The 9810-nt window shown below is 47.6% G+C and overlaps 1 long non-coding RNA gene across 1 annotated transcript; it reads left to right on the top strand.

Moving 5' to 3' along the window:
* Positions 1-255: 255 nt before the first annotated feature.
* LOC146830230 (uncharacterized) lies at positions 256-8781 on the top strand. Its single transcript, XR_014961394.1, has 3 exons — positions 256-307; positions 5681-5950; positions 8180-8781. It is a non-coding gene; the product is annotated as an uncharacterized LOC146830230 (long non-coding RNA).
* The last annotated feature ends 1029 nt before the right edge of the window (positions 8782-9810 follow it).

The raw sequence follows: 9810 nt of genomic DNA, 5'->3' as shown, positions 1-9810 counted from the left end.
TGTGCGCATGTTTAGGGTTGGGCTGGTCATTTTTTTGACCAGCCCGTACATGCGCACTGTCAGACACTACTATAGCTTCAATAGGTGAGCGAGGGAGGGGAGAACCCGAGAGGCCGTTGCAGCCCCCGGGTCTCCTAGTGGGCGGGCCGTATCTGTGCCCTAGCCAATCCTGGCGCTGCTAATGCAGCGTCTGGATTGGCTGAGAGTGAGAGTTGTTCCTGCTCCCGACCCGCCCAGACCTGTTGCTGCTCCGGAGTCGGGACTGGCCCAGGACGCAGAGGCGGCGCGGGACCGGTATCAGGATCAGGTACGTTTTTTAAGTTACCCCCCCTCCCCCGAGAATTGCGAGGCGTGACTGTTTGGTAAGTCGTAGTTCTGTTCACAAACAGAATAGGCCACCCCTTTGGTCAAAATATAGAAGTTGTGCACGAAGAGCTATGTCCAGCAAACATGCAACGCCATTAAAGTATTACTGTGCCTTAGCTCCAACACCTTTCTTTTCCCTAGTGCGGCTTCACATAAAAATGTCAAGTACTAAATCATATTTAAATCAATGGAATGTTGTGACATCACATTTTCCGCTTGCTGCTACGTATTTCGTGAATGTCGGTGACGACGGTGAAGCTTTCACCTCTCAGAAAAAGGTTAAGCCGAGCCCGCCATTCTGAGTGACACGTATTTTTGGATGTTAAATTGTTTATCTGTCAGCAGCGGCTATTCTGTGGAAGCATGTCTCAGTGCTAACAGCACCATCTTGTCAGGAAGGGAAAGTGGCGGGTGCGAGCTAGGGTCGAATAAATACCAGGAAAGCTCTAGCCTAGAACGGGTGTCGTGTCAAGAGAATGTTCCTAATAATCAATTGTATTTTATTCAACGGACAACACTGCAGTGGCTACAGTTTCTTTCTTTTAGTGAATGCACTCGATTTTTCGGCCACTGAAGGATGGAAGGCTAAATTGGCTTTGGCGGGATAGGAACTCATGACTAGCAAATCACAGATAACAGCAGCGAGCGTTTAATTTGCGGAGCCATCTTGTGTAATAATCTTAGTACTAGGTATTGTATTGCATTGTAATTGTATTTATATAGCGCTTACTACCTCTGACGAGGCGTCAAAGCGCTTTTTCGGTGAGTAGCACGTTACTCCGTGGTAGGGGGTTGGGACCAGATATACAGTTCAGTGCCGCTGGTTTAATCAACCAGTTTGTTGTGGATTTTAGGCTATTAACAGTGTTCGTTATGTGATTTCATAAAGTCACCGATTGCAAGATGGAAATGTGCATTGTTTGAATGTGGAGGGGCTTTATTGATCATCACATTAATTTGTGATACGAGGTACGTCCAGTCCTATATTTTTCATACGCAATATTGATTTTGTTTTACGTGCAAACACGCATTAGGGAAACATATGGTGTAAAGACCAGGCACCAGGATGCATATTTTAACACGGATTGTTAGCCTTTTGAATCTGGTATGAGGCAGTCTGAGCTATCTCCATTCTGTAGCCAGGCCACACTGTGACAATGTCCTGCAGTGCAAACACCTAAAGTGATGACTTGGACATTCATCCGCGCAGAGAGCCGAGTATCCAGCAGCTGTGGTCCTGAAGCGTCTTGGTGATTAGCCTGTGGCTAGTTTTGTTCTGGACGCAGTGGCTGTCTTGTGCATCGGCTGTGAAGTCCTGAGTGAGAACTGAACGTCCGTTCTCCACCCTGAGAGAAGAGAAGCCGCGCCATGCTCACAGCGAGGGAGGTGCACACCTGCTGTTAATGGACCCCAACCAGTACCCTGCGCTTCCCCGGCGCTGCCTGGTGCAGGGCTGGCTGCACGGGGGGCCCGCAGGTTCTAAGCCAGCAGGGACAGCGAGTGCAGGCCAAGGGCCCCCGATGAGAGCCAGTCACTCACCCCTCTACCGCTCCCAGGCTCAGCTCCAGAAACCCATCAGCAGAGGTGCCTAAGTACCCAGAGCAGAGGGAGCCGGGCCTGTGCGGCCACTGAACTGTCACCCTGTCCAGCCGCAGAAGTGCTTTCTGCCCCCCCACTAATGTAAAACGTCAATGGCAGCTCAAGGCATCTGGAAATAATGAAGCATATATAACGCCCGGTTCTAAAAATGAAATTAAATAAAGGGATACAAGATGAATGAGGGCCACAATTAACTAGCGCTAGCGCCATCGCCACAGGTTATTTTCTGATTGGAACTTGTAGAATGGAGACACAACCTGAGGGGAGTGTTTGCTAAAAACCGCAGGGCAACCTACAAACTCTATGTGGAACAGTGGGGTGTTTTGGGGTTCACCAGGCTGCAGGCATTTTCCTGATGTTATTGTTTACAAAGATTAACCTACGGGGACTCAAGCCCCTCCCCTCCCCGATCTTTATAGATCATGTGAGTGAAAAGAGCTCCCACCCGGGGGCCCCGTAGAAGTGTCCACGCTGTGCAGTGGACCTAAATAAATTCATTCTTAAACGGGCTGTAGTTGAGCTTGCCCTTTAGATGTGCATTAGCAGTGTATATGTGTAACAGATGTGATGCTCACGCGCAGGGGAGAGGACATTCATTGTGCTGGAATAGTTTTACGAAGGTCCTACAACTTTGCAATTTTTCACAGTTACAAGGTTTTCCACCTAATAAAACTAGTTAAAGGCAGAAAATGTTGCAAATGTTTTTGTAGAAGAGTTATTTAGCAATCTTTTTTCATGAGAGAAACTATTGCCACAAAAACACAACATGTATACTTTTGCACAAGTTATTCCCCTTCAAATGCTAAACATATCCTTTTTCCTTTGCAATTGTTTTAATAAATGGCCTTTTTGGACGTTCATAAAGTTTCCTAAATTAAAAAAAAATACACACAATTTGCCAAGAAGAACCTTCGGCACACAGGTTGGGATGCCTCTGAGGCTGGAAACCGGACCTTTGCATCATTCATTTTGTCAGTGTTGTTAATGTTTGACCCTTTAAGTGCTCTGTTCTTTTGCCCTTAATTCACAGTTTACAGAGTTTTGGTGGTTCACTTCAGATTAGTGCTTTAGTTTTTTGTAACCGTTCCATGCGCCTTATTTCTTTATAACTTTTATACGTGGTGGCTGCTAATTTGCGGGTGATCTTAAATGGGCCTGGTAATTTCCTGAAGTTCTCTGGATATTGGGCTGGATTAATCATGGGAAGTTGTCAAAACTGTGTTAGTCAACTGTTTTTTTCCCTTAAAGTGTACGTAGCACTTTCTTACAAACACACACGTTATGTGCGAATGCGGAGAGTGATGGCATCTAGAAATCATAATCATAACAGGTGATTGGAGTGCTGCAACAGATCAATAAGGCTAACACTGGCAGAATGTTGGTTGTGAATGGTCTAACCTAGTGGTTCATCATTAAAGGCTGAGTATCCTTACACTCGTTGAACAGTGTTGTCGTTACAAAGTTGAAACGTCTGTCTCGCGGTATATTGTCTCTCATCAGTTCTTAAGTATAGTGCCCATGTTGGACATATAGGGGACAACATGGCTATTTTTAAATAATACAGAACCCGTACATGGCAGATAAGTATTTTAGATTCGTAAGCTTGGACCTGACCATGATTTGATTATTCTTGTTCAACTAAAAGCCACACACCTGGATTACATCTTGGCCTGGATTGTGTTAATGGATTTGGTTCTATTAAGGTTGTCTTCTTCTGAATGTGCAGCTTTATTCTTCATCATTCCTGGATGTAGTACTTTGTTTTTTAATCCTAGGAATGGCGGTCTCTCATTTGGTGATTGGTCATCTCTTCTTTATTGAACCATTTCATCTTGTGCGAAGGGGTATTTTCTGATCTCTTGTCTACTATAAATCATGTCATGGTCGTACTGTTTTTGTCCTTTTGTATTCTGTTACACTGCTGAATTACAAAGTAGACTTGGTACTTTGGAGATAGTGTGTGTTGGCCCAGCTCTGCAAGGACTGCCTTACAGTAGTCAGCTAGAGAGGGATATCATAATGGCATATGTTTGATGTTTTTTTTTTTATATAAACCTTTTCTCCGTCTCTATACAGACATCCCTAATCATTTTCCTATCCTGGCACTGATCTCCCTGCCAACCCATTATACTTGCGAATAAGTTTTGCCCTGGCATCATTGTTATTCGGTATCTTTGTTGCGACAGTTTGTGCTGTAGCATTGAATAATTTTCTGTTTTCTGTACACGTAGTTCTTCCCTTAAATGTGCTCTCCCATCTCATCTCGCAGAATATTCCTTATCATTGTTTACCTCTTTTTTGCTCAGTGCCTTATTTTCCTTCAGGAACCCATTTTTTTAAAAGGGCTAAAGGGAGACGTGCTCAGCAGATTTTTAGTAGAATAAAGTTGGTGCCACTTTGTTGGAGATAGAGGAATTTGAAAAAATAGAAAATTTCAAATATGTGTGTTTAAAATTGGTCTTTTTAGAGCGGTGCATTGTCAGACTGTTCCCCTGTCTATTGTTCAGATTTATGTTCATCTTGATTCAAAACTGTCTGGGTCATTTTGCTGACATGTGCACCACGCATGTATGCACCTAAAAGAGGACGCAGGCGCTTTTTTCTTCTTTCCAGCACAAACAACACCTGATGTCCTTTCAGCTGGTGGCCGATTGCAGTGTTCAGGTGTTAAACTGGTACTAGTGAGGTGCAATTTTGTCCTGCCCGTATTTCTAGGTGCAGAAATGACAATCCTAATACAAACTGCTGGTCTCCCCCATTAGTACAAGAAGGAGAGCATATTTTTCCAAAGTTAATGCTGCATGCAGTTTAAGACACTGGGCAAGCATACATTTTAAACGGCTAAAGTTATCATGCAGAACAATTTACATATTAAAGTAACTGTTGAAAAAATTAATGCAAGAAGATACAGGGCAGTTTTTAATGTGTTTAATATTTCAAGGCTATACGTTCCCATTGCTTAATAAGCCTTGCTTTATCGCTGCAGTCATTTGCTTTAAAATGCACCATTTGCCAATCTTTTTTACATTTCTTTCTTAGGAGAGGGACTCTCCCTAGACCCCAGGTTTGTCCATTGAACTTGTTCACATCGCTAACTAGTGTTTTCTATTGGAAAGGGTGGAGCCAAAGCAGTCTTGCTTAGTACCCTAGCCCTCTTCAGAAGTCAGACTTGCTTGGCAACCCAGAAATTCTCTGAAATAATGTATGAGTTTTCTTTTATGAATGCCTAGAAGAACTGAATTTTTAATCCATTTATCACAGAAATAATGCTGAAAATAGCTCCAAAAAGAAGGCCATTTTAAAAAAAATTCTTCACGGGGGAGAACCCCCCCGAGCCCCCCTTATTGCCGTCGGGCTCGCTCGCTTCCGCTCACTTGCATCCGCTCATCCACTCTGCATACGCCTCACCAGTTTGAAATTCCACCAGCCGCCACTGCATGTGACTGCTTTGCGGTGCTGTCCATCAGCCTTGTGTTGCTTGGGATGCACAGTGTGTGCCATGATCAGGGATTGTTTCGCACCCCTCATGCCACCTGTGTACTTACTATGCCATGTAGTGCATTGGTGCGTCCACAGTGGAAAAAGTCTCTATGACTAAGGTGCTATTACTTGCCAGCATACTATGCCCTGTTCAACAAATCTAAGATGTTCAAATGTGTGTCTCTGTGACATGGTGCAGGTGTAGTGATGTTGTCCCACTTTATCATCCACACAGGTATCCCCCTACCACAAGGGGAAGATCTGGAAGGATGCCGTCAAGGCCGTGCAATCGGCGGACGGTCGCAGTCGGCGCCTGCCACAAGTGAGGAAGAGATGGCAGGACATCCGGTGCTGGACCTGGAGGATCGCCCGGGTCATGCTGAAGGACTCACCTCCTCGCAAGCATGGCGGGCGCCGGCGCCTGACCCACCAGATGCGGCGTGTCCTGGCGGTGGTCCTCCCTAACCTGGATAGGCGGATACAGGAGTTACAGCAGCAGGCGGGGGTAGGTACATGTGTGTTTGTTGTGTGTCGCCAGCTTTTGGAGCTGCTCAGTCGCCTGGATACACTGCCAGGCTATATATGTGCAGTGCATATCCTGTACCCCAAAGTCAACCTGTGCTGTTCTTCCTCCCTTCCCCTCCTTGACATGTGTTACCTGGTCTGTGTGTTATCACTATTGCACATGGTCATCTAGGCTGCCAGTTTATCAAGGTGCACACTGCTTTCAGCATCATGTGTGGGGGTGGTCTGCCTGTGCCCTGTCCTGTTCAGTCATTTGGGGGTGCATAATTGTTGGCACTGATGCTGAGTCCCAACATAGGAGTGTGAGGGTTCAAATGAACAGACTTGCTGCATGCATTACCAATGTTGTGGCCTCAGACATGATGTGCATGAGTGGGATATATGCATAGTGCCGGGACGGTTGCTCCTGTAACAGTCAGCTCATTCCAGGACCATGGAGCAGTGTGCACACTACAGTCCCCTGACACAGCCTGCCCTCCTACTCATGTGTGTCATCCAACACTGTGCACATTCACTGTGGGTTCATCATGGCTCTGCCTCTGTGGCATTGTTCCCTGGCCTAGGTAGTAGTTTTCACATGTGTGATACATTTGCCCACTGGACAGGGATACACCAGTTTGCTTGTGCATACTCACACTGGGCAGTGCCTGTGTGGCTAGTCACAACAATCTGTTGATGTTTGTTTGTGACCAATATGTTTTGGCAGCCCTACAAGGTGATGTTGTGTTAATGAAGCTAGTTTTCAAGCACAGTTATTGTAACCCTGAATAAGAGGTTTCACTTCTTGATCGGTATCAGTCACATTGACTCAGATATGGGTGTGTGTGTGCGGGAGGGGCGTACATGTTCAACTCTGATGTTTCATTGCCAGTTCTGACTTGTGTGTGATGATTCGCAGTACAGAAAGTCATCGTGCAGTGACCCGTGATGTTGGCCAGTGCTTAATGTTGGTGCTTCATTGCCTGTGTCAGTTTTTGACAATCATGTATCCTGCTTGTACATTTTTGACACCTGTGTGTGGTCCAGATGCTACACAGTTGTGACTTTGTGTGCTGACATCTGTGGGTACATTCTGGCTTGACATGAGGGGGAACCCACAGTACAGCTAGGCCTTTTTGCTAAACAATTGCAGGCCCATTAGCTTATGCATTGTCCTGGGTGTGGACATGTGTGCCACTCCAGATGACAGTCAGTAGGTCATATGTGTAGCCAACTGTGTGATCAGGTGACGGATAGCCATGTGACAAATGACATTATTCAAGTTGTTACTCAGAGAAAATGTCCATTGGCACTCACTACACCTGTCAACATGTCTCAATGTTTCATATGCTTGACCTTGTTGTTTGGTTGTGAAGGACAATGATGTGCCTGCATGACAGATGTCTCCCAAGGAAGTGCACAAGACACCACCTTTACACTTTCCAGGGACACGCTGGCACATTTTAAAGTAAGGCACAGTTTGAACAAAACTTGTTTGGAGTTCATACATATACATGTTCCCACAGTGTGCTAGCATTTGGGTTAGTCCTTGGTTGTTGCTGATACCAACTTACGAGTGTCAAGTCATCCAGACCACCCTGGTGCCATGTATATGTACTTACTGATACGCCATTTCTGCCTAACAGTGGCTGATTTGAATGAGTCTGGCAGCTCAGACAATGACTGTGTACATGTAGTTTGGTGTGCACCTCCTTGTGTGACTTCTGCTATACAGACACATGTGTGTTGTGTTCACAGAGTGCCACATTCACACATGCTAGACATGTCCATTGTGTAAAGGGTTGAGATTCTCCAGGAGTCACAATGTATTTCTTTGGGGTGTCAAAAGTACTCACAGGTCGTTGAGTGTGGGGACACCTTCTGCATTGGCATGTGGTATTTGGCCTTGGGTGCGACAATACTGTTTGGTTCACAGTGAACAAGAGGTGGCATGCCTTCATAGTCTTGCTGTGCTCAACTGATCCCAGACACTAGCTTCTCATGATCTTGTGATTTCAAGTTATTTGCTGTTGTGTGTTAATTTTCATTGTTTCCAAGTGGCATGGTGGGTCAACCAACTGGGGAGTGCAGGGTTTACATATGTGGGGAGTATCCTAGATGTTACTCATGATGCCTTTCCTGATATGCACTGTTGCCTATTTTGTTTGGACTCATGTGTCAGATGTATACAGGTGACTGATTTTTTCCGGTCTCTTCACCTTGCCCACAGCATCATCGGAGGACACCGAGGGAGACACCGGCACGGACGTGGAGGAGGGATCGAGCAGTGGTGCCACCACTGCTGTGAAGTCGGTGCAATCTAGTGGCACGAAGGGCGAGGGGAGTGAGGCGGAGGACCTGCCCAGTACCAACACTGACTACGAGGCAGACGGGTCCGAGGCTGAGTTCCCAGAGGGGGCGGAGGATGCTCCCACAGCTGAAAGCAGCAGTAAATCTCTCGCCGCCCCCTCCATTCCCATCACCGCCCTCCCACTTGCTCGGGTCCCTTCTGTCCGTGCTAGGCCACACCGTGTCTCCTTCGCGCCAGGCACCGCACCCCCTGCCCCTGTCCGCCCTGCTGCCCTCACTGCCGAGTATGTGGACATTCAGCGGCATTTGCAAGTTGGGCAGACATCGATCCTGACTGTCCTCCATGGCACACCAGACTGCTGACCCAGATGGTGTCGTACATGGAGGGCATGTCATCAGCCATGTCTGACCAACGGATGTTGCTGAGGTCCCTGGACTCGTCACTGACGGCAAAAGCGAGTCACCTGCAGCGCTGCCCCCCCTACCCCTGCCCCATACACAAGGACCACACCCATGCCTGTCCCAAGCACAACAAGACATCCACACACACGCATCCCACCAGACAGAAGCAGCACACCACCACGTAAGGGCAAGCGCACACCTCCTGACACGCACACTCAGGGAGTAGCAGGCACACCCACTGGGTCTGGGGCACACAGGCAGGCACGCAGCCACAGTCCTCGTCCACATGACTCACTCCCCAGTCCCTCCGATGTCACTCCCCATGGCTCCCCTGCCCCAGATTCGGAGAAGGAGGCCTACTTTGCTGGGCTGGGCCTCAGCCCCACTATTTCACCTGGACGCAAACGGTCAAGGCACTCCACGGGTAGGGGAGTTAAGTCCCCCAGCCCATCCACCACCTCCCCCAGTAGCGCTGCAACCCATCCCTCCGACCCCCCCCTCCTTAGGGCCTGTTGTTTCTCCGGGTGCAGGGGAGACGCTTGAAGAACTGGCAGAAGTGTGCAGCGCCGAGCTCGCCTCCACCTTTGGCGCTGCCCCACCCCCTGTGGTGGAGTCGTCCGTCCCTGCACCCACCACACCTACCCTTCCCCCTCCTGTCCCTGTGGTGCCTGGTCCTTCCCCACATGATGCCCCCCCCCCCAGTCGACGACACAGTCTTGTGATGTGCAGGCAAGCTAGGGCAGACGCATGGCCATGATATGATAGGACTGATGATATGGACTGGCCATTGGCCTTTGTGAATAGTCTCGTTTACACATTATTATTTTCATGCTGAATATAGCATTTTCTATTTTCGTTAGAAAAGTCTTGCATTTCAGGTACTGATGTTGATGCTGATGCTACAGGAGTTGGGGTTGTGGGCATGTGTTATGTTTCAGGGAAATGTTGTAGTCTGCTGCTCATGGGGTGGAACCTGGTATCTGCGTGCCATCACAAGGTCTCTGCAAAGATTCTTTGTCGTGTATGCTCTTTGTGTTTGGAGCCATTGTCCCAAGGAGTGTTCCTTCCTCTGTGGCACCTGACATCTCCCCTGCTGAGAGTTGCACAATTGTTGTGTTGCCCTGTGTCTACATTTCCTTTGTTGGTGAT

The sequence above is a fragment of the Triturus cristatus genome, chromosome 5_1, assembly GCF_964204655.1.
Source record: "Triturus cristatus chromosome 5_1, aTriCri1.1, whole genome shotgun sequence".
Classification (NCBI taxonomy): Eukaryota; Metazoa; Chordata; class Amphibia; order Caudata; family Salamandridae; genus Triturus; species Triturus cristatus.
Note: the sequence above shows the minus strand (reverse complement) of the source record. Positions and strands in the feature narration are given on the sequence as shown.